Source organism: Pleurodeles waltl, chromosome 7 (assembly GCF_031143425.1).
Source record: "Pleurodeles waltl isolate 20211129_DDA chromosome 7, aPleWal1.hap1.20221129, whole genome shotgun sequence".
NCBI classification, from domain to species: domain Eukaryota; kingdom Metazoa; phylum Chordata; class Amphibia; order Caudata; family Salamandridae; genus Pleurodeles; species Pleurodeles waltl.
Window position 1 is genome coordinate 1,184,124,900 of NC_090446.1, and position 26,170 is coordinate 1,184,151,069.

Below are 26,170 nucleotides of genomic sequence, written 5' to 3' on the forward strand. Positions count from 1 at the left end.
AATGGTGCTGTTTTTCTCACCAATGTTAGTTATCCCACAGAGAGGTACTTCCACCTCAGGGAGTCCAGCTTTGCCAGCTGATGATTCCCTTGGAACAGGTGCCACCCCAGGAGAGGTTTCTCCCACCACAGGAATGGTATCCTGAATGGTAGGGTGGTTAGGGGATACTGTGATACCCTTTTTACCTGTTGATGGAGAGGGATCCTGAGTTTTCAGGCCTTCTCTCCTTTGCTTTTTCATTTCACTTGAAATGAGAGGGAACAATTCCTCAGGGATGCCCAGCATGGCTGCATGGGCATAAAACTCTACATCAGCCCAACCTGAGGCCTCTAGGTCATTACCTAAGAGACAGTCTACAGGTAAGCTAGGTGATACCACCACCTGCTTAGGGCCAGTAACTCCACCCCAACTAAACTGAATTATAGCTAAGGGAAGAAACTTAGTGGAGTTATGGACATCAATAATCTTATACTGTTGTCCAATGATGTGTTGTTCAGGAGGCACTAGGTTTTCAGTCACCAAAGTGAAACTGGCACCTGTGTCCCTGTAGGCCAAGGCCTCAACACCATTTATTGAAACTGTCTGCCTGTACTTATCCATTGTAAGGGGACAAGCAGCCAGTGTGGCAAGGCCAATGCCACTAGGTGTGACAGAAACTGTCTTGGGACTGATTACATCAGTTTCCACTATGGACCCATAAGTGAACCCAACTACACCCTTTGCTTGACTGTTGCCAGCAGTCCCACCACTAGTACCACTACTGCTAGGGGCACTAGAGCTTGATGTATTAGTGGTGGTAGGCTCAGGGGGTTTACCTGGACAGGACTTATCCCCTGGCCTATGGCCTCTGTTTTTACACACAAAGCACCAGGGCTTTTTAATGTGTGCAGGTTGGGAAGAAGAGGAAGAATTTGTTTTATCCCCACCCTCTGAAGAGTGTTTAAGATTTGAAGTGGGATCTTTGGTTTTACCCTTATCCCCATGCTTATCTTGAGATTTTTCACCATCTTTCTTCTTATTGCCATCTTTGTCACCCCCTGTATGAACTTTTCTGTTCACCCTTGTTCTGACCCATTTGTCTGCCTTCTTTCCCAATTCTTGGGGAGAGGTCAGATCAGAGTCTACCAGGTACTGGTGCAACAAATCAGACACACAATTATTAAGTATATGCTCTCTCAGGATTGTGTTATACAGGCTTTCATAATCAGTAACTTTACTGCCATGTAACCACCCCTCCAAGGCCTTCACTGAATGGTCAATGAAATCAACCCAGTCTTGTGAAGACTCCTTTTTGGTCTCTCTGAACTTTATCCTGTATTGTTCAGTGGTTAAGCCATAACCATCCAGGAGTGCATTCTTAAGAACTGTAAAATTATTGGCATCATTTTCTTTCACAGTAAGGAGTCTATCCCTACCCTTTCCACTAAATGATAGCCATAGGATAGCAGCCCACTGCTTTTGAGGGACATCCTGTACAGCACAGGCCCTCTCAAGTGCAGCAAACCACTTGTTAATGTCATCCCCCTCCTTATAAGGGGGAACTATCTTGTGCAGATTCCTGGAATCATGCTCTTTTGCAGGATGACTATGGGGAATACTGCTGCTGCCACCATGGGTATCTAAACCCAACTTCTGTCTTTCCTTCTCTAATTCTAAAGACTGTCTATCCAAATCCAGCTGTTGCTTCTTGAGCTTCAGTCTGGTTTGTTCCACTCTCAATCTATTGAGCTCCCTTTCTAACAATCTGTCATCAGGGTGGGTGGGAGGGACATTTCTAGATACAGAGGTATGATGGGAATGAACAGAAGGAGACCTGTCCCTTACAGAGGGCACCCTAACAGCTTGGCTACCAGTATAATGTGAGAGCACACCATCAGTATGGTGTGATTCAACCTCTGTACCAACTATGCTAGACTGTCTAGTAATGGGCAGGCTGAGAAGTTTCTTTCCTGAACCTTTTCCTGGGGGAGTCCCTGGATCAGATTGAGAACCATTAGCTACTTTTTCTACAGATTGGGCACTTATGGCCTTATCCTGTACTCTAAGCATGTTAATTAACAGTTCTAAGGAAGGATTCTTCCCTACACTCAAACCTCTCTCTATGCAGAGACTCCTTGCTCCTTTCCAGCTAAGGTGATCATATGCAAGTTTGGACAGTTCAACATTTTTTCCTGTGCCAGACATTTTTAGAGAGAGTTAAAGTGATAGTAAAAGATAAAAAGTTTGTCAGAGCTTTTAGAAAGACAGAGAAAAAAAACTTTTTAAACTTTTTAGAACTTTTTAGAAAGTTTAGAAGTACTTTTCAGCACTTAGAAAAGAGTGAAAAGAGGAAATGCAAAACTTTTTGGCTATGTGTATATACACTGACCTTGTTTTGTATATTTTTCTCTTATGAAAAGTACAATGACAAGAGTGGTAAGTAGTCTCAAAGCACTTATCCCACCACTGCACAACCAATGTAGGAGGCTGGACTGGCTTGTAGTGAGTACCAAGGGGTACTTGCACCTTGCACCAGGCCCAGTTATCCCTTATTAGTGTATAGGGTGTCTAGCAGCTTAGGCTGATAGATAATGGTAGCTTAGCAAAGCAGCTCAGGCTGAACTAGGAGACGTGTGAAGCTACTACAGTACCACTTAGTGTCATATGCACAATATCATAAGAAAACACAATACACAGTTATACTAAAAATAAAGGTACTTTATTTTTATGACAATATGCCAAAGTATCTTAGAGTGTACCCTCAGTAAGAGGATAGGAAATATACACAAGATATATATACACAATAGCAAAAATATGCAGTATAGTCTTAGAAAACAGTGCAAACAATGTATAGTTACAATAGGATGCAATGGGGAAACATAGGGATAGGGGCAACACAAACCATATACTCCAGAAGTGGAATGCGAATCACGAATGGACCCCAAACCTATGTGACCTTGTAGAGGGTCGCTGGGACTATTAGAAAATAGTGAGAGTTAGAAAAATAACCCTCCCCAAGACCCTGAAAAGTGAGTGCAAAGTGCACTAAAGTTCCCCTAAGGACAAAATAGTCGTGTTAGAGGGAAAATGCAAGGAAAACACAAATCAGCAATGCAACAACGATGGATTCCTGTCTGAGGGTACCTGTGGAACAAGGGGACCAAGTCCAAAAGTCACAAGCAGCTCGGAGATGGGCAGATGCCCAAGAAATGCCAGCGGTTGGTGCAAAGAAGCTCTTACTAGGCTGAAGAACTGTGAATACTGCAGGAACGACAAGGGCTAGAGACTTCCCCTTTGGAGGATGGATCCCCCACGCCTTGGAGAGTCGTGCAGAAGTGTTTTCCCGCCGGATGGACGCCAACAAGCCTTGCTACACGCAAATCGTGCGTTTGGCGTTTTTGGACGCTGCTGGGGCCCAGGAGGGACCAGGAGGTCGCAAATTGGACCTGCAGAGAGAGGGGACGTCGAGCAAGACAAAGAGCCCTCACTGAAGCAGGTAGCACCCGGAGAAGTGCCAGAAACAGGCACTAGGAGGATGCGTGAAACGGTGCTCGCCGAAGTTGCACAAAGGAGTCCCACGTCGCCGGAGACCAACTTAGAAAGTCGTGCAATGCAGGTTAGAGTGCCGTGGACCCAGGCTTGGCTGTGCACGAAGGATTTCCGCCGGAAGTGCACAGGGGCCGGAGAAGCTTGCAAAGTCGCGGTTCCCAGCAATGCAGCCCAGCGAGGTGAGGCAAGGACTTACCTCCACCAAACTTGGGCTGAAGAGTCACTGGACTGTGGGGGTCACTTGGACGGTGTCGCTGGATTCGAGGGACCTCGCTCGTCGTGCTGAGAGGAGACCCAAGGGACCGGAGATGCAGCTTTTTGGTGCCTGCGGTTGCAGGGGGAAGATTCCGTCGACCCACGGGAGATTTCTTCGGAGCTTCTGGTGCAGAGAGGAGGCAGACTACCCCCACAGCATGCACAAGCAGGAAAACAGTCGAGAAGGCGGCAGGATCAGCGTTACAGAGTTGCAGTAGTCGTCTTTGCTACTATGTTGCAGGTTTGCAGGCTTCCAGCGCGGTCAGCGGTCGATTCCTTATCAGAAGGTGAAGAGGGAGATGCAGAGGAACTCGGCTGAGCTCATGCATTCGTTATCTAAAGTTTCCCCAGAGACAGAGACCCTAAATAGCCAGAAAAGAGGGTTTGGCTACCTAGGAGAGAGGAAAGGCTACTAACACCTGAAGGAGCCTATCACAAGGAGTCTCTGACGTCACCTGGTGGCACTGGCCACTCAGAGCAGTCCAGTGTGCCAGCAGCACCTCTGTTTCCAAGATGGCAGAGGTCTGGAGCACACTGGAGGAGCTCTGGACACCTCCCAGGGGAGGTGCAGGTCAGGGGAGTGGTCACTCCCCTTTCCTTTGTCCAGTTTCGCGCCAGAGCAGGGGCTAAGGGGTCCCTGAACCGGTGTAGACTGGCTTATGCAGAATTGGGCACATCTGTGCCCAACAAAGCATTTCCAGAGGCTGGGGGAGGCTACTCCTCCCCTGCCTTCACACCATTTTCCAAAGGGAGAGGGTGTCACACCCTCTCTCAGAGGAAGTTCTTTGTTCTGCCATCCTGGGCCAGGCCTGGCTGGACCCCAGGAGGGCAGCTGCCTGTCTGAGGGGTTGGCAGCAGCAGCAGCTGCAGAGAAACCCCAGGAAGGGCAGTCTGGCAGTACCAGGGCCTGTGCTACAGACCACTGGGATCATGGAATTGTACCAACAATGCCAGGATGGCATAGAGGGGGCAATTCCATGATCATAGACATGTTACATGGCCATATTCGGAGTTACCATGGTGAAGCTACATATAGGTAGTGACCTATATGTAGTGCACGCGTGTAATGGTGTCCCCGCACTCACAAAGTTCAGTGAATTGGCTCTGAACAATGTGGGGGCACCTTGGCTAGTGCCAGGGTGCCCTCACACTAAGTAACTTTGCACCTAACCTTTACCAGGTAAAGGTTAGACATATAGGTGACTTATAAGTTACTTAAGTGCAGTGTAAAATGGCTGTGAAATAACGTGGACGTTATTTCACTCAGGCTGCAGTGGCAGGCCTGTGTAAGAATTGTCAGAGCTCCCTATGGGTGGCAAAAGAAATGCTGCAGCCCATAGGGATCTCCTGGAACCCCAATACCCTGGGTACCTCAGTACCATATACTAGGGAATTATAAGGGTGTTCCAGTAAGCCAATGTAAATTGGTAAAATTGGTCACTAGCCTGTTAGTGACAATTTGAAAGTAATGAGAGAGCATAACCACTGAGGTTCTGGTTAGCAGAGCCTCAGTGAGACAGTTAGGCACCACACAGGGAACATATACATGCACACCTATGAGCACTGGGGCCCTGTGTGACAGGGTCCCAGTGACACATACATATAGGCCACAAACCTATGAGCACTGGGGTCCTGACCAGCAGGATCCCAGTGACACATAACAACCATACTGAAAACATAGTGTTTTCACTATGAGCACTGAGGCCTGGCTATCAGGATCCCAGTGAGACAGTGAAAACAGTGACAAACACCCTGACATACACTCACAAACAGGCCAAAAGTGGGGGTAACAAGGCTAGAAAGAGGCTACCTTCTCACACTCCGGTCTCATCGAGTGCGCCACCCATCAGGGGTGCAAGTGTGCCACCTAGCGAGGCCAAGTAGCAGGCCATTCAGCCACCTGCCAAGGTGAAGAAGGTGCCCACATCCCGGATGGAGAAGCTGCACCTTCCAACAAGGGCTTCTCCAAACCAAAAGGGGACAATGGCAAGACACCAGCGGCAGCATCAAAGGTGGGGAAGGGACACAAGCTGAAGAGCAGGTCAGGACAGGGCACGGTGGCTCCGACTGAGGGACTAGAGTCACCCCTTCTGTCAACCACTACACCAATCTCTACGGCGGTGCACACCGCCACTTGCACCACCACTAGCACCGCCACCTGCATGTCTTCTGCCTCAGCAACAGTCCCTAGCATCATCCCCAGTGGGCAGTCGTCCGAGGCTGCAGGAGACGTCCTGCTGTGTCCCTCAACAGGTGCAGACATATGCACTACCGCCAGCATCTCCGCCACAGACACTGCCGCAAGCACCGCCACCAGCCCTGCGACGTGCTCAGACAGTGCCACCACAGCTGACATGGCTACAATCCCCAGTGGGCAGCCGTCCGAGGCTGCAGGAGATGTCCTGGACCCTGCCCAGCTTCGATGAGGCATGACTCTCATCACTGTTTGCAGGTGGCAGGCAAAGCCGCAGCAGGGTGGGGTATATCTCTGCCTCCATGGAATGTCATGCTACCTGTTCCCAGGCAATCTCGTGGCACACACACCCATGTGAGAGAATAGAACTAGCCACACTGCATGTGAAGCACTCAGGGCACCAAGCCCCATCCAGAACCAGTGGAGATTCACATCCACTTCCTCAGTCCTTGGCAGGATCAAGCACTCTGGGCACCAAGCCCCCTCCAGAACCAGTGGAGATTCACATCCACTTCCTCAGTCCTTGGCAGGATGAAGAATTCTGGGCACCAAGCCCCCTCCAGAACCAGTGGAGACTTTTATCCACTTGAGAGACTGTGGCTTTGCACTCCCCAGGATAGAGCAGTGAGCAAACCACCCACCATAAAGACTTGTGAGACTGTGGCTTTGCACTCCCCAGGATAGAGCAGTGGGCAAACCACCCACTTGAAAGACTTGTGAGACTGTGGCTTTGCACTCCCCAGGATACAGCAGTGGGCATGGAGCCCCCTCGTGGAGCAGTGGCATTGTACGTTCATCTGGCTGAGGTGCCTCCCTCCCTCTCCCCCTGAAGTGCCTTTTTCATTTTGATCTGATGCCCCTGCAGTGTTCTCTCCGTTTCGAGTCAGGTATCTTGTATGGGCTTTGCCCATGCATTTTGGGACACTGATCCACGGACGATGTTTGATTAATATCCGGACTTGTGTAGTTGGTGTACATATTTGTATATAGTGATTTTTGAACTTGCACTATCTGATTTTTATTGATTATAATTGTTATAATCATTTCCTTTTGTCCTTGCATTCTTCCAGAGGGTGAAGGGGTGTATATGTAATGTTGCTGCATGTATTTGTGTGTATGGGGTTGTGGGTTAGGGTGGGGGTGGGGGTATTGTGTGTTGCATGTGTGTGTCACTCTCTTTTCCCTCCCACCCTGTGTTATAGGTGCAGTACTCACCGTGGTCGTCTACGGCGTCTTTCATGCTCCTGAAACAGAAGGAGGAAGACCAGCATGGGCAGGATGTGTAGTTCGGGCTCCATGGCGTCCTGGTTCCTCATTGGGTGTGGAGAGGTGAGTGGTTTCCCTTTCAAGTGCTGTTTCCGCCTGTCTGTTGACGGTTTCCGCCGTGGTGTTTGTTTCTACCGCTGTGTGGTGTATTTCTGTGTCGTTCTACTGTGTTATTGCATGATTTATTGCACAAATACTTTAGACATTGCCTTCTAAGTTAAGCCTGACTGCTCAGTGCCATGCTACCAGAGGGTGGGCATGGGCTAATTTGGAGTGTGTGTGACTTACCCTGACTAGAGTGAGGGTCCTTGCTTGGACAGAGGGTAACCTGCCTGCCAACCAAAGACCCCATTTCTAACAGGCATGCTAGATCTTTAGTGTATCCTGTGATCATGCATATTATTTTATAACAATGTATCATCACATTGGTCATGAGACAGTACAGTCTGACCAACCTTTATGCCTGCCCTTTCCATGAAATGGTGTTCTACTTCAGCCTCCTGGGTAATGCCCCCACTAAATGGAGACCATTAGCGCCTGAAGAAGCAACACTTTAATGCCTGCTTCAAATGTTTTACGTGATGTGCCTATAGTTACATTTTCAGAAATTCTGATGTTTGCTCTTAGGACCTCCTCAGCATCACTTTCATTGCACCTTGTTTAGCCTTGACATGTTCATACCAAACATTATGCAATGAGGTGTGGAAAAGACAAACCACCCAATGAATTTCCATTCCCTGCATCTCATGCTTCCTTTCTGTTGCCCAGCATCCCCCTCTGCTCATCCAGATCTGCTTCTACTCTCAATTAGTGACAGGAACTGTGGACTCAAATTTATGATTCACTTTTATCAGCCTTTGAACATTGCCATTGTTCTCTGTGACTTTTTCAGCTGCTCATATAATTGATATGCATAAGATCCCAACCCCTTGCACTCACTCATCCCCCAGGCACCTGCTCTCAGTCTCTTCACTCCAACCATCAGCTTCTGGTGAGCTTGCCATGACTTGACACCCACACCTGCCCTCAGAAAGTCACACTGGGGCTGCACCATACCTGGCTACCACCCATGCCCTCACTAGGCCTCTAAGCATACTCTCCCTGACCTGTAGGCTCCCACGCTGTACCTTCTCCAAACTGTTCATTGACGGTCATCCTGCAGTGACACCTCATTGCTACTGGCACTAACTCACAAAGTGCAACTTGTCTCTACCTTTTAATTTCAGCCTCTGTAATTATGTTGATGGTCCCCTAAGGTCTTCCATGCCTTTAGAACTGCTCTGAGGCATTTTCTATTCCCTCAGCTCCAGACCACTTTTGTTTTGCAGGACCCCAAATTTTGCTCACCGGGGATCTTCTTCATCAGTTACTGCTTCTCTCAGGTACATTTTCATATTTTTATGGTTTTCCCTAACTGCCTCTGTGAACTTATTTATATTTGCTGGACAGGAGCAAAGAACACAAAACATGTAGGTCAAATCCTCACTGTACAATTTTTAAAACACGTCTAAATTTTACTTACAAAGCAGTAAATCTATCATTGTTTTCTTTTTTGGACTCAAAGATCTGGACTATAGTGATTTGTAGCTGTTCTCAAACCCATATTGAGGGTTTTGTTTCAAGTGTCTGTTGAGAATGTTTTCTCTGCAGGCTGTCATTTTCAGTTTGACCTTTTGGCAGTCACAACCATCTGTTGCAAATTACAGTTTACCTGCAAACAAGCTCAAATATTCCATTTTTGTAAGGGTTTCTCACTTACCTCATTCTCAGGCACTATCTTTCCAAGCGCTGGTGTGGCATTTTCTCATCCCCCTCTGCGAGTCAAAGGTTTCAGTCTCTGAGACCGGTGGCATGCTCAGCCTACCCCATCTTGCCTCCTCTAGCACATGTCAGGTTCCTCAAGCAGTGCCGAAGATTGTTGGTATTGCCTCCTTAATGCTGACTACCTAGGAGCACCGCAAGCAGGAGCCCTAATTCTTATTCATTCATATTTCAATCAGCAATAATGTTTTTAATACGTATCAGGTTTAGTGGTTATTATTTATATCTTGATGCATGTCGTTTTTGTTTTCAACTCTGATCATTTTTACCTTGATACCTTTTTCCAGTCCAAGATAACTGATTGAATTCATGGATTTCATCACATGCTGTTTTGCACTACAAGAGAAAAGTCAATTTTAAGTCCAGTTGCATCACAATTGATTTCACATGATTGCTCGCTCACTGGACTCTCTGGATTTACTGCTTTCTCCAGTTCAATTTTGTTGTTGCTCTTCATCTTACTGCTTGGCCTGGTCAGCTAGAAGGTTTTTCTTGTCTTCATTTGTTTCCATCCTGCTGGATACTGTTTCTGGGACAATACTAGACCCCCAACTACAATCTGGCACCTGATGCTGCCTAGAGAGATAGTAGGCCATTCCTACAAAATAGGAAGATTATCCAAGTATCATCATGAAGATCAGCTCTTGATAATTTAAATTATAACATATATCCCTTATTAGAGTGGGGAGAAAAAAGCTTGGGTCTAATTAGCAGCCAAACTGCTGTGATGAGGAAAAGCCTGTAAAGCAGTGTTTTACATGTTTTTGAGAACCTAAACTGCCAATTAAAGGGATATGTACTATCAGACCACTCTTCAGGAGGCCTGGTTGTATGTTTTGAAACTTGTGTTACAATAGATGAGTATCAGACCTGACATCCTTGGTTTGATTTACCCTGACATTTTGCTTTCTGTTTTGCTGACTTCATTTTTGCTGGCTGTAGGCCAGTGCTAAAGTGCATATGTCCTTTCCCTAAAACATGATAACTTTGGCTGAACCACAACTGGCATATTTAAATTACTCATAAGTCTCCAGTAGAGTGCACTACCTGTGCCCAGGGTCTGTAAATTAAATGCTGCTAGTGGCTTGCAGCACTGATTGTGCCACCCACTGTCGTAGCCCCACAAAAATGTCTCAAGCCTGCCATTGCATACCCTGTTTGTGCAGTTTTAAATTGCCATGTCGACCTGGCAAGTTAACCCCCTTGCCAGGCCCAAATCATCTTTTTTAATACATATACATCACCCCTAAGGTAGGCTCTAGACAGGCCCAAAGGCAGGATACAGTGTATTTAAAATAGTTGGGTACATACTTTTAGGTTTTACATATCCAGGTAGTGAAAAACTCTTAAATTCGTTTTTCGATACTGGAAGGCTTATCTCTCCCATAGGATAACATTGTGATTGCCTTATTACATTTTCTAAGTGTAATTTCCAATAGGGAAGCAATGGGACCCTCAAGTTTGATGTCTCTGGAATCACAATGTAAAATCACAGCTTATGGAGAAGTCAGATTTTAAATTGTAATTCTGAAAAAGCAACTTTTAGAAAGTTGACATTTTCTTACTTTAACTCATCTAGGGCCAGATGTAGCAAAGGGTTTTTCCCATTCTGTGTCAATGGGAAAATGTGTTTGTACATATGGCCCCTAGTGCCTTCTGTCTGTTTCTCAATACATGTCTGGGTTGGTGACAACTGGGCTCTTATGCGTTCCCTCTAGATAGTCACAAAAAAAGAGAACTTGTGACTGATGGACCATTAACATCCTGATGGCCCATTCTGGGCAGAATGGGAGGGAGGAGCTGCCACTCACCCCTGAATGGGATGTGTTGTGAGCATACACAAAGGGCTGCATAACCTCCTATAGTATGTCTGGACCCAGAGCAGGGGCTCTGTGCACTTAAAAGGCCTCTGTTTGAAGTCTACCACACTTCAAAGGCATCACTGAGTTTAAGAACTGGACTTCTGACCCCATCAAATCAGTACACCTCTGGACATGAGGACATTCTGCCAGGATAAAGAACTGCTGTGCTGCTGAAGGGATTGTCATTCTGCTGGACTCTGCTGGACATTGCTGGACTCCTGGTCTGCTGTGCCTGCCCTGCTGTCTGCTGCCCTCCTTGCCTGTGAGTGAGAAAGATTGGACCCTGCATCTCTACATCCCCAGAACCAAAGAGACTTCAAGGGCTTACTGGCTTGCCTCCTGTTCTGAAGTCTCAGGGACATCAAAGCTTCCTTTTCATTTACAACCAGCACCTGGACTTTGCTTGCTGCAAGTCTTGTTCTGCCAAGTGGTGCCAACCTGTCCAGGGCCCTTGGAAGTGAATGTAAAGTACTGCATCTGCCAGTACCTGTACATCAACACCTTTGCGTTGATCTGCTGACCTGCTGACCTGCTGACGTGACCTGCTGTGAGATCAGGATTGACGCATCAGCACTGTTGCAGAGGCCGGACTGGCGCATCACACTCGGAGATGCCACATCTGGAACCACAGCTTCAGAACGAACACATCACAGTCATTGCATTGAGAAGAATGATGCAGCGCCCCACCAGCATGCATTAACCAGGCACATTGCATGGAACAAGTGGCCCCTGGTCCATCATGGATGACTCGTTTTTGTGGAGCATAAGTTGCCATAAAACTCAATCAATATGCCATGCGTACAGCAGAGTGTGTCATTGAGCCTCCCTTACCTGGAGGAAGGATATGTCATGGTCTTCTTTACTTCCTGTCTTAGCACACATTTTCTTGTAATACTATCACAATTATTTTTCTTACCTGCACTAATACACCAAGACAAAAACGCTACAGGTTACTGGCAAAACAGCTGCCTTAAAACAAAGTAGCTATGCCCAAGCACAATGATGCATACAAGTGGCAGTTTCTCAATATTGGATGTCTGGAGTAAATCTACTTTAGCAAGAATATCTTATGCCAACTAAAAACAAAATTTGCTTTTAATACATACAAGTTTTAGTAAAATCATAATGCCTTTGCAGCTTTTAATGCAATAATGCTTGAATCGTCAACATTTTTTACGCTAGTCAAGCAAAGTGCCATGGTCACATTACGGGGGCGCAGGATAGCGCAAGCAAACTTGCGCAGCGAGATCGATGCAGCAGTTTGTTGTAAATGAGGCCCTAAGGTTCTCAAAACGAGTTGGACAGAATTCCTGTTACAGGGGTCCCAATATGTATTGGTGTGTCTGCGGACATTCTCGCATGCCTTCCCATTTTGTTTCATTCGACATTTTGCTGCTTTTCTAATGTTATATTGATTTCATTGATATTGCCACCAAATCACCGCGGGAGCAGATGGCTAGCGTTAGAAACCTTTTAGCTTTCAACAGTCAGAATCTCCGTTGGAAGCATCACAACTTGTGATCTCCATCGCGCGGTAACTCTTGTCACCTTCAACATGCACACATTGAATGGAAATATAGGGGATTCGGGACGCAGGCTTCAGTTTTATCTGTTACAACTGTTTACAACGAGACAAGTCAATTCTCATCCGACTAATATTGAGGCTTGTGGCTTTTGTGAATAGTCTGTTTGTGCTATGAAGGACGTACTAAAGCATCTCTTGCACTGCAAAACGGCAGACAAGTCGCAGCACAATGCAAACTGTTACATTGCGAAGTCAGACCTGCCTATAGGGCACTCAGACAGTGCCCATGGGCTGGTCTGATAGGTCAGTGTGTGGACCGATTTCTTTTTGCCAGTTTTATGTTTTGCTCGGCCGGTTTTTCTCGTTGGTTTTCCTGATATTAAACAAAGCATTTGCGTGAAGCAAGGTCAAACCCATGCAGTTCTCCATAGCTTGCAAAACACGTATACAATATTTCTATACAAATAAAAAATTGCCCCAATTTGAAATCATGGCCAACTTTTTTTTAGATACCTAATTCACTAATCTGAGTCATGTTTATTTTGCTGACCAGGCCTATTTTGGGTCCTACCCAGACGCTGGCTGTGGATCGATTCTCAAAACATACTCCGAGTTAAAAACACTGGCACGGTGCTAAAACGCTTAAAGGACTGCAGGGGTGTCGAAAAGAGGGCCCCACGGGTGGTTTTTGATGGACAACGAAAATGACACGTAAAGATGCACGCTAGACAGGAGGACCTTTCTACCCATCACTCCTGCGGGAACAGAGACCGAACGATTAATCAAAAGCCAAGGACGAGAGATCGATAGTCTTCTGCTCTGTAGTCCGTCTCAAATCTGAAATCATTTGAGGTTTTACAGCAAGGAGGCAGGTGATTTACTGTCAAGCCACTGTTCGGCGGCTCTATCTCATCTAGCACCACATAATAGAGACGCAAATGTCTGTGAAATTATGGTGACCTTGTCACGTAGTCAAGCAGAAGGCTGCTTGCACGACAACCATGCAGGAATGAGACAGGGAGGCTCATCGAGGCCACCCTTGAAAATGCATGTGTTTAATGTAGGTGTCAGCAGCTGGCAAAGGGATAAGTCTTGGGTTGAGTATCTGCTGGGTCAAACTGCGTTTGATACACTACTTGGATTTTAAAAACAGACTGTTCTGCCTCACACATAGACTTTGGGGCCTATTTATGAGGTCAGTTCTGTCACACTTGTACCACCCAACATGATACATGCACAATGCAACTATAAAATGAGATTTATAAAGCCACGCAAGGCCACTTTGCATGGCCCTGGGTGGCTCTATAAATCTGGAGTAAAGCAATGCATCACAAATTGCTGCAGTGCCTTAATTTGCCCTGGGAAGGTGCTTCATGGGTGTTGCATGGGTGTTCCCACTAAACTTCCATGGTTTTTGACGCATTCCCAGATTTACCAGAAGTGGTAGACCTGGGAATGCGCCAAAAAGATATGCCTTCTCAGGAGAGGCGCAATGAGGAGAAGTATCTTTATTTCTCATTGTTTCTTCCTCTATGTGTGCTGCATTCTGCAACACGCATAGATAGAGGAATATACCTCTCAGGACTGTTTTTGTGCAGGAAGGCATCCCTGAGTTACTGGGATCAGGGGCTCATAGTCCAGAGAAGGCAGATCCCAACAGTGGCGGCTGCCACTGTTGAGGGGCGGTGGGGGGGACCGAGGGAAGGGCTATGAAATAAAATAAAAAACCGCTTACCTTAGTGGAAGATGTGTTAATCTGCCCTCTGTCCTCGTCTTCTTCCTGGGTGCACACAGGCTCCCAGCCAATCATGACGCTGCTGTCACCATCATGACAGCAGTGTTGTGATTGGTCTGAGTGGCCTGGTTCGCCACTCAGACAGGTAGTAGGAGCCTGGGCATGCTCTCTACTCAGCTGTGCAATACAGCCGGGGAGAGAACATGTAAAGTGCCAACAGAGCCGGCCAAACAGACATGTGCACTTTATAGTGCACATAAAACTCCTCCGGCTCCCTCCCTCCAGCCCAGCCCCACCCCGCCGCACCCCTTCTCACAGAAAAAATAAAATGATAACAACATAACGTTATTATCATTTTATTTTTCCTTTTCCACAATCCAGCGGATGGGCTGCACCTGGATGACAATACTGGAGAGTGTGGTGAATCAAAGGATACTAATGGAAATTATCCCACAGAAAGATCGCCAATGTCAAGGCCATGTCTTCTTAATTTAATTCCTCAACCACAGTCCAGCTCAAGCTTGCAGGTGGAGGGAAGACTGGAAAGGTCAGCTACCAGCTCGGATCTCCTGTCCTCAGGAAAGAAAACCACTCCCATATCTTTGCTAATGAGGAGTCCAATGAATCTCAGAGACTGAACTGGGAGAAGAATGAGGGCCAGATTTCTTGCTCTCCCCCACCTCAACCTAACAACACCATGGGTGCGTTGTATTTACAATATGGTGCACTGTGACCCATGTTAGGCCAATAGCATCAACATTTTTGATGCTATTATGGCACTTTGCTTCACTAGCATAAAAAATGTTGATGCTAGTGGAGCAAATTGCAAGGCGACCCATTGATTTCAATGGGTGCATCCTTTTAGCACCTGATTTGAGCAGGCGTTAAAAATTATGCCAAAAATGGCATAACGAAAACTTGTAGATTTCATTGCACCATTTTGCAGGCCTCCTAAGACCAGAACCCCCCATTGCATACATTATGCCTGGTGCAGGCATAGTGTGGCACAAGGGGTCACAAAGTGGCGCAATGCACGCATTGCGCCACTTTCTACATATGGTGCAGTGATTTTTGCTTTGTCGAGCCACATTAGTGTAAAAAAATGAAGTTAATGTGGCACAAGAAGGCACTAGGGCCTTGAAATCCAGCCCTAAATTTCTTGAGATTTAGAAGCAGTTTGTATGATGAATGCCCTAAAAATGCAAGATACCCACCAAAGGAGTCAAGAGCTTGGTAAAAACTCTTGGCACTGAGGAATGATTGAATGGAAGGATCTGGAATTTGAAATGCTCATTTCCCACCACAAATCAAATATGTCACAGTGATTTGTTGTGAATTGGCACGTGGAGATAACATTTCTAGATATGCCAAGAAGTCCCCCTGTTTGATCAATTGAAGGATGCTCTGGATTGTTACCATTTTGAAATGGACATGAGGAATATGCCAGTTCTCCCCTCTGAGGTCCGACACGCAACAAAACTTGCCTGATGATTTCTGAACTTGAAACAAGATGGGTAAAACCTAATTTTTCTCTCCTTTTGAGGAACCAGAATTATTGCTGCTTTGTCCAGGTGTAATTGGATTCCTTCAAGGAAGGCCCAGCATCATACAAGATATTTGACAGTGGAGTGGGGCGACAAGAATAGCCTGGATGGGTGGAACAGTCTATGCAGTATCCCTCTGATACTGTCTGTTTGACCCAAGCACCTTACACTATTTGAGCCCAAAGCTGTTGGAAAAAGAGCAGAGAGCTACCCACTGGAAGACTGAAATAGTCACGCTTTGAAGAGAGGGCGGTGTGATGGAGGACTGAGGCTGGAAGCAGGGCTTGTTGCCTGAAGGGGCCCCCTGGCCACAACCCCTTCCAAGAAAGTGCCCGGAATTACCCTTGAATGAAGCAGGTGCAAATGCCTTCCTCTGCCCCTAGAAAATGGATGCTTGGGGAATATCAACTTCTTATTTCCCACAGATCTTTTGACCACCTCCTCTAAATCTGGTCTGAAAATCGTTGAACCCAAAAAAGACAAGTTCACTAAGGCTGACTTTTGAGCTGAATCATCTTTCCATGAGCGAAGCCAAATGTGGTGCCGAGCAGCAATCATTGCCCCAGAAGTCGCAGCCAAAGCACACAAGTTATCAAATGTAACATCTGACAAAAACTATAACTGTTTCCATCATACACAATAAGGAAGATGTGTTAGACTCTTCCTCCATCAAGTTAGCCATTGCTTGGAAGTCCTTGAGAAGGGATAGAACCATATATGTCACACAGGCATTTGCCTGGACAGAAAGGTTGGACACAGAGTATGCTCTTTTATAGCCCTTCTACTTTTTATCTGTTTGGTTATCTCTTAGAGCATCTTCTGAAAGCACAGTGCCTTGAGAGGGCAACCCAGCAATCAAATTGTCCACTTTTACTGTAGGTGGAAAGGTCTCTGAAAACCCCTCCAGCGTTTAGCAAGGAATCTAGGGAAGAATAGTTTGTCCATCTCCTTCCATTTCCTTCCATTCACGAGAAAGCACTCTTCAGACTTTGGTGTAAAGACGTAGAAAGTCTGGATCAACCTGATAGTAATGCATTAAAAATCCTTTTCATTTGTGCCAGTAAAGGAAGGAGGAAAATTCAACTTATTTCCCAGAAATAGATTAACTAGCTTAGTGCTCTGCACAAAGCGTCCTCTTTTGCTTTCATGCTCAGGGTCATCAGAATAAACATCATTAGCCTATAGGTGGGGCACCATATCTGGAGAAGGAAAGAATCCCTTATGAGCCTTGAAAGCTGCCTCCCTAGTAGCAAAAATCATTAGTTGCAGGTCTGCCCTGGATGGGGGAATCCAAAGATGACCCAGGCTGCTTCCCATCATGCAAAACACAGCACTCAACATTCTCCATATATATATGCTTCCTCCATGCCTGTAGTGTCCTGCATGTGAAGCATCTTCCAGAGCAACTTAAATAAAGCGGCTTTGAACTCTTGTGGGACCCGCCATCTTGAAACAGTAAAAAAACAGGAAAAAGAGAGAGAATACGGAAAACACTTAGGGCCACATGCACGAATATTTGGAATTGCGATTTCCTAATTGATATTCCATGCGAATTAGAAAATCGCAATTCCTAATGTAAGAAACTCCATTGAGTTTCATTTGTGATTCCCGGTGGGTCGCAAATAGACCTGCCTCATTAATAATAATGAGGTAGGTCACAATTTGCGACCCACCGGGAATCACAAAAATCACAGGGATGGTGGCCTGCTGGTGTCAGCAGACCACTAAGTGTGTCATTGCTTTTAAATAAAGAAATCCTTTTTAAACGCAGCCCGTTTTCCTTAAGGAAAAGGAATACCATTTAGATTCCATATTAGGAAGTGATGACCTGAACATGACCCTTCCTAATACCGAATCGCAAAACCCAAATTGCAATTCGATAACAAGGTACTGAATCACAGTTTCGGCTTTGTACATCCCAAAAAGCATTTTTCTAGTCGCAAACGGACCGATTCTGAGTATCGGCCTATTTGCGACTAGAAAATTGATTTGTACATGTGGCCCTTAGCACTTAACGATTGTAAAAGCACCCATCCTAAGTGAAAACAAAGGGAGAGAAATATAGTAATGAGACTACTTAGCGAGTCTCTTATACAGACGGATGATTGTCTCCTGCTCAGCAGGGCAGGTAACCAGCTAAACTACATAGGCTGCTAGAGCAAGCCTCTGTGGAAAGGAAAATAGTTAAATAGTTAAGAGAACAAACAAAACAATAAAAAAGAAACTCATCTGTGGCCACCTGATTAGCAACAGCTTTCATGTCTGCAGAAAGAAAGAATAGGATGTGGTAATTCCTAGTTTCTCCTTTTCTGCCTCATTGGAGTTTGGCGGCCATCTGAGGGGAACTTTTACATTTTGGCTTCATAACAGCTTTTCTGTCCAACCAGAAAACTGCTCATGCATAAGAACTAGTACAGAGATATGGACGAAGAGGTAATATGTTGAACATGTCCTAGAGTAATTATCTAAGAACAGGACACAGTCAGAAGCAGCTGCAAGTTGTCAGCTTTCGTTCCAAGCACCAAGGTGGGGTGAGGGGGCTTTAACCACTGAAGACAGGCTTAATTTAAAGGGCTATCCACCCACCTTTTGTTTGCGTAGCATCCTAACTGGGACTTATCTCAAGCTTATCACCTAGATGCCAGAGCAACAGACAGCCCCAATTTATGGGTACTTGGAGGAAAGTTCTTCCGATTCCAGCAATGCCATAATGATCCCACATAGGGCAGTAACAAGGCTACAAAACTGTTTCAAGCTTGCCTCACCCCTGTCCTGTCATTTTTCGTGGCATGCCCAGAACCAGAAGCCCGGAAGAAATCAGCAGGAAGAATGTACCCAAAATGTCCACCCTGTGATTGTGAAGTGTTGAGTACCTTGCTGTCTTCCAGGAACCGGGATAGTCAGCTGTTTATGATTTTTACGATGACCTTGGCTGGGAAGGGGAGGAGGGAGATCCGCCGGTAGTTCTTGGGGTCGCCTGGGTCTGCCTTTGGTTTCTTCAGCAGGGCGTTGATTTCTGCATGCTTCCATCTTTCTGGGAAGGTGGCTGACTCAAAGGAGCTGTTGATGGTTTTGCAGAGGTGGGGGGTGATGATGATGTTTGCCTTATTGAAGATATGGTGTGGGCAGGGGTCCGATGGTGATCCGGAGTGGATGGAGACCATTGTGGTGGCGGTGTCCTCTATGTTGACGTGGGGCCAGGTGTGGAGGAGGTGGGTGTTGGTTGGAGCGTTGGGTTCTTGGGTGTTTGTAGTCAGCTGGTGGGTCTGGGGTTTGAAGCTATTGTGGATTTCGTCTATCTTTTGACGGAAGTGGGTTGCCAGTGAGTTGCAGAACTCCTGTGATGGCGGGGGTTCATTGGAGCAGGTCCTGGGGATGGAGAGCTCATTGATGATGCTGAAGAGCTCTTTACTGTTGTGAGCGTTGGCGTCTATGCGGTTTTTGAAGTGGGTCCTTTTGGTGGTGCGGATCAGTTGGTGATGTTTGCGTGGGGCATCCTTGAAAGAGATGTGGTTGGAGTTGGTAGGGTCAAGGTGCCACGTTTTTTCCATTCTGCGACATAGCCATTTGGATTCCTGTAGTTCTGGGGTGAACCAGCTGGCCTAAGAAGACTTCAGGTGAACCAGAGCCTGCCACCTGGATCCAGACTGGCTTGAGCTTTCATTGGCTCAACCACCCTAAGTGGCACACCATTTAAAAAGATGAGAAGACAGAATATTGGTCTTTTTGCTCCTGTGCCCCTACACCTGCACAATCCACCCTGACCCTTGCCTTCCATTGGAGATGGAGCACATGTTGCAAATGGACAGAAAGAGGAAGAAAGAAGCCAGATGGAGGTTGGTGGTGGATTGGTGTCAGCTGTATCAAGGCCTTAACTCCAGCTCTTGGTAAATACAACTACACCAGCCATAATTCACTCAATCCCACTGCAAAAGAAATACTCTGTCATATCTTTGGACAAAATGTTGCCCCTATGATGCAGCATTTGCCTGGCGTATGGCCCGATTTCAAGGAAATGTTTCAAATTCCAAAGGTTGGGCCCAAGGGTACCATTACCATCACCCCAGAAACAGTCTTGCTTCTAAACACTAGAAATGGGTGAGCTAACAGGGAGAGCCAGTGCATGGCCAGTAATTCATGCAACAAAATATGCTGTCGATTCACAATTCAAAACAGTGTAGTATATTAAAATGCAGAAATGTTTCACCATCGTTTTTTATATTACATCACTGCATCGATAGGCATTTACTAAACTGATAGCTTGAATTTAGTGTGAACTTAGACACATTCATGCCCACCCCTACCCCGACAGCAATGCTATTGATGAACCAAGAGACAAGTCAATTGACAGGCACCCTATATTCTAGAAACTAGGGGCCAGATGTACGAAAAAAGCAATTTGCGACTTGCAAATTGCGAGTCCCTGCGACTCGCAATTTGCAACTCGCAAATTGCTATGCAGTACGGTGTCTCAGACACCGACTGCAACTCGCAATGGGGTCGCAATGACCCACCTCATGAATATTCATGAGGTGGGTCGCAAATTGCGGCCCCATTGCGAGTATAGGCACTTGCTAACATGGAGGCCTGCTGACGTCAGCAGGCCTCCATGTTAGCGACCTGCTTGTCAATAAAGCAGGTTTTTTTTTTTTAAAGTGTAGCCCGTTTTCCCTAAGGGAAAACGAGCTGCACTTTAAAAAAATCCGAAACCTTTAGTTTCGGTTTTTCAGGGCAGGGAGTGGTCCCTTGGACCACTCCCTGCCCTGAAAAATTAATATCTGGTCCAGTCACAAAGGGGAAGGGGTCCCATGGGGACCCCTTCCCGTTTGCGACTGGGTTACCATCCACTTCAAGTGGATGGTAACTGCGAGTCCATTTGCGGCCGCTTTCGCGGCCGCAAATGGAATTGCATACCAGTGCGAGTCGCTAATAGGAAGGGAACACCCCTTCCTATTAGCGAGTCTGAAATGCATTTTGCGAGTCGGATCCGACTCGCAAAATGCATTTCTGCATAGCAAACCCACGTTTGCGAGTCGCAAACGGCGATTTTCGCCGTTTGCGACTCGCAAACGGGTTGCTACATCTGGCCCTAGATTATTATTGTACATGGAGAACATTATTGTCTATTAGTTCATATACAAGAGAAAGATTTGCTTAGGATCGCACAATTTGGTCAAGTGGGGAAGCTGTGACTGATCCCAGATTTTTCCCTTTCAAGTTGTGTAATGTTTCCACTAGATGGACATTGCTTTATTTCTCCTATTTTATTTCAAGGTTAATGGTTTATCTCTCATTCATGGTGCATAAGGTTAGAGCATACGTGACAGGCAAAAGCTGAATGCAGATCATTTGCCATGTTCACCTTAAATGTGACCTAGATTCTTATTATACATTAGTCCACTAAATTAACTAAACACAAGAGAGAGATGTGCCAAGGATCACACAATATGATCAAGTGTGGAAGCTGGGATTGATCTGGGGTTTTCTGCTTTCACATTGTTCAATTCATCCACTTGAAAGAAAGCTCTTTTTCTCCTGTTTTACATTAAAGGTTAATGTTTTGTCTTTAATTTGTGGCACATGAGTTTTAAGTGTAGGTTAGAGGCAGAAGAAATATGCAGGGTAATTTTCATGTGCACCCTGATTATGGTCTAGATTCTTATTATACATGGAACACTAATTAACTCACTCAAAAGAGTTTTAAGCTTACCACACATACCTAAGCCTCAGTTCAGTTCACACGTGTTGCTGTATGTTTGTGAAAGTGCATAGACCGATTCATGTATATTACACTGTTTTTTGTTTTAATATATTTTATTAGTTTACAAGTAAAAATAAAAAATGAACATACACCTTCAAGAGGTGACATACATTACCCTTCCCCAGTTCCCTCCCCCCACGTTCGCCCCCAGCATACAACAGGTCATTCCTTGAGCAGCATGGCCTTTTCAGATGAAAAACCTGAGCAGAGTCAGTTATATGTACATTTCTGTGCATCTGTTCCAGAGGCTGACTGCAAATGGTAGGAGGCTGCTGTGCTTGGATGTTTGAGGCAATCTAACAAAGTGTCCCATTGTCTCACCACGTCCCGCGACCCGCACCCCGTGCTGCCTCTCGGTGTAATATGCTTCCTTCTGCCTCTGCCCATTTTGTCACTGCATTCTGCCATCTTTGTGTGTGAGGGACCCTGGCGTCCTTCCAGTGTCTTGTGATCTCTCTTTTAGCCAGAATTAGTGCTAGGTCAATATATCTATTGGTTGTTTTTTTGGCATGCGGGCGGGGAAAATCCCCCAGAAGTGCTACTAAGGGGGACAGTTCTAGCCTTCTATCTGTAACCGCAGTCAGACTCCGGAACACTTCCTCCCAGTAAGGCACAATTTTTGGACAGCTCCAGAACATGGGCTCCATTCCTGCCTCCAGCTCTGAGCAGCGGGGACACCCTCCACCTCCATCTGCATACATTTTTGCTATTTTATGGGGGGTAAGATACGCTCTGTGATAAATATAAATGTTAATCAATTTGAAGTGAGCATTCCCAGTTAGTGTGTGTATGTGTGTAGTAATTCTGGCCTATCTCTGCTTGTCTGTAGGTGTCCCCAATTCTGTCTGCCATGTCAGATGGAGTTTATCAAAAGGAAGGGAAGTGTCTTCATGTAAGGCCCTATAAAGAGCTGATATCGCTCCTCTTTCTCCCCCCAGTTTGCAAAGAATCCAGCAGCCATCATGTATAGTCCGCTCATGGGATCCTGCCTTCCATGATCTCTGTATAATCCTAATAATTGCATTGTATAAAAGAAAACGTCCCGGGGGGACATCAAACCACTCCCTTAATTCAGCGAAGGTGCGTAATTCCCCGTTATGGAACAGGCCCCCTAGTACTGTAATATTATATGTTGTTAACTTCATGACCCCAGTTAGGGCCCAGCCCCGGCATGTGGATCAAACCTTCTATTGGTATTTCCAGTGCGTTTGGGAGTGCGGTTCGTGTGCGCTGTAGACCACGTCCCCAACACACTCGCATAGTATGTAATATTTATGCGAGCCACTCTTGTCTCCCTCTTGGGTTCAATAACACGTTCAGGAGGGTGTCGAAAGACCGACTCGTATTACTTTGTGTGTCCCGCTCCTCTTAATCCTCATGTAGTGATCTTGCCAGCCATTGCAGCTGATCTGCCCAATAATATATCTCCATGTTTGGCACAGCCAATCCCCCTTCCGATGTGGGTTTTCTCGAGTGTACCTAAAGCCAGTCTGTGTCTGCATGACCCCCATATGAAACCAGTCACCACGGTATTAATGTCTCTGAATACTGACTTAGGGACAACCAATGGGAGGGTAGAGAAATAGTACAACAGTCTGGGTGATACTACCATTTTTATCAGTGATCCTCTTCCTGTCACCGACAGTGGAAGTGTTCTCCAAAACTGCATGTCAACTCTCAGTTTCCTAATTGCCTGATGTACATTCCACTCTAGTAAGTCTTCCGACTTATGATATATGTTGACTCCCAGATAGCGAAGTGTAAAAGGGGTCCAATTAAGCCCTTGTGTGTTTCTCACCTTTGGGGCCCCTTCCCATAGGGGGAAGATGTGAGATTTGTGCCAATTTATATGCAGACCATATGCATCTCCGAATCGCTCCAGCAATGCCATCGCTCCTGGGAGACCAGCTTCCATGTCTCCTAGGAGATCAGCATGTCGTCCACATAGAGCGCAATGTGGTGTTCTTGCGTCTCAACCCAGAGCCCTTCAAAACAGGATCCTAATCTTGCTATTCCCACATGCGGCTCCACCTCAATCGCAAAGAGGAGGGGCGACAGGGGGCAACCCTGTTTAGTGCCCCTGCCAATTAGCTATGGCTCTGATATTGTCCTGCCCGTGCGAACTGGTGCCATGGGATTCGTGTAGACCAGCTTCGTCCATCGGATAAAGTCTTGCCCCAGTCCCAATCTCAGCATTACCAGCTCCAAAAAATCAGACCTCAGGCTATCAAAAGCTTTCTCAATATCTACTGCAATAATTGCCGCATTCTGTAAGGCCAGGGACTTAGAGTGTAGGATCTAGACCAGCCGTCTTATGTTCTGCGCTGTGCTACGCTGGGGACAAACCTAGACTGGTCTCTATAAATTAGTGTCGTCATATGGGGTAAAAGTCGGGCAGCCAATATTCAGCTAAGTATTTTATAGTCCATGTTAAGCATGGACAATGGGCGATATATGCGCACATCCACTGCCGGTCTGCCAGGTTTTAGGAGTGGTATCATTATGGCTTTATTCGTGGACTGAGGCAGTGATCCCCTCTCCCTCGCCTCCGTGTAGAGGGCACAGAGATGTGGGGACAACTGCTCCAAATATGCATCATAAAACTCCACTGGGAGCCCGTCTGCCCCTGGTACCTTCCACCTAGCCATAGTTTTCACTGCAGTTTTAATATCCACAGCTGTGACTGGTTCCGCAAAGGCCAGTAGGTCCTCCTCCCCCAGCTGTGGGAGGCCAAGTTCATCTAAGTCTTTTAGCTGTGCTGGGCTCAAATCCTCCACAGGTGGGACATATATTAGAGAATAATAGCTAGTAAATCTGACATTTATTTCACTCTGCCGACATAGACAGCATCCTGTAGAGTCCTCAATCTCCATTACCAATGCTTGAGGTCTCGGTGGAGCCGCAAGCCATTCCAACAGCGATCCTGCCCTATCTCACTCTGCGTGCTGTTTAGATAAATACCTTTTACAATCAAAACGGCTCAACTGTTCTGTTGCAACTTTTCTCTAGCATCTGTGAGAAGGGGGCCAGCCCTGGGTTATCTGGTCTACGATGTTCAATATCTCTAAGGGAGTCTTCATGTTTCTGGATGTCTTGTTCTAGGGTCTTACGAACCCCCACTTTCTCCGCTATACATTTACCCCTAATGACCGTTTGAAATGTCTCCCACTCAATTGCTCGAGATGATGGCGTTCCCGTATTATGATAAAAAAAATCCCCTATTGCAGCCGATATTGAGTTTTTGAGTTCATCATCCTCATGTATTTCTGCTCTGAAACGCCAGTTTGGTATACATGTTTTTTCTCTTTGCCAAACCAGCGACAACAACAGGAGATAAACGTGTCTAAACGGACATGTAGGTCGTGTAAGGAGGAATGAAAAGAGTAGTTTCGGTCTGTATGGTGGAGGTGTCTCCAACTATCAATAAACCCCCACTGTCTCTGCCATTCAGAGAACAATCTAGCCACTTTAGTAGTTGGGGAACACGGTGGGGGGTGCGATCTATCTAACTCAGGGTCTGCAATACAGTTAAAGTCTCCCCCTATCAGGGTTACCTGCATGGGGTAGGGTCCCAGTTCCCAGGAAAGTGCTGCAAGAAAAACTCCCTGCTCCTGGTTTGGTGCATAAATGTCCCCTATCGTTTTATCTCTGCCCTCTAGTCTCCCAGACACCAGGAAATACCGCCCCTCCCTATCTATAATTTTGTGCTTCTTCTGAAAGGGCACCCCAGGGCAAACCCATATTAGTACACCTCTAGAGAAGGCTGAATAGGTTGTTGCATATATTTGGCTGCGCCATCTCTTCGTGAGGGCCCTAACCTCCTGTTCTAATAGGTGTGTTTCCTGTATTATGGCTACATGGATCCCTCTTCTTTTAAACTGACTGTAGACCTTATATCTTTTACACATGCTGTTCAGACGTCTGATATTCCAGGTAATTATTTTGTAAGTCAAGGAGGGATCCATAGTGTATGAGTGTGGAAAGCAATGGTGCCATCACCCCCCCCCCCCCAATAGCTGTTTGGGGTGAACCATCAAGGGGGTGCGTATCATGATTTCAAATACATCAAATGTCACATTGCTGGGAGCAACCAATCTATAAAACATGTAACTATAACCCCAATACCCCAACTCCCTCTCCCATGACCGGTATCTAGAACTATCCCCGTCCAAACTGTTAAAACAGTGACTAACATTAAATAGGTAGGGCGACACATCAAGGACCGAGAGCCAACATCCCAGAGTGCCATTGGGCGCCCAATCAGTCAGCTTCATGTTTCATCAGTATTGCTATCTGGCAGCACCTGTGTTTGCGACGGGCTGTTATACTGTGAGGATAGGAGGAGGACCCATGGGCTACGGGTTCCCACAGTGAGCCCTCCCAGGTTGGCCGCAGACCCTCCTCCTCCATGACCCACAGACTGCCGGCAGGTCATCTTTCACTGTTCAATAGAGTAAACTGTTATATTCCCTCTGTGTAATTACTCCTTAAGCTCATCAACACAAATGTGTACAGTGCTCAAATGATATCTTCAGAATATCCCGGTGATACTTTGGGCATGCCATGACAGAGGTTTCTTGAGATAAAAAGGATACACTTCCAAAATTGGAGTCATGATCGGAGACTGCTTCGGAGGAGTAAGTCGAAACAGGTCTTCCTCCACTCATAACTGCTGCTAC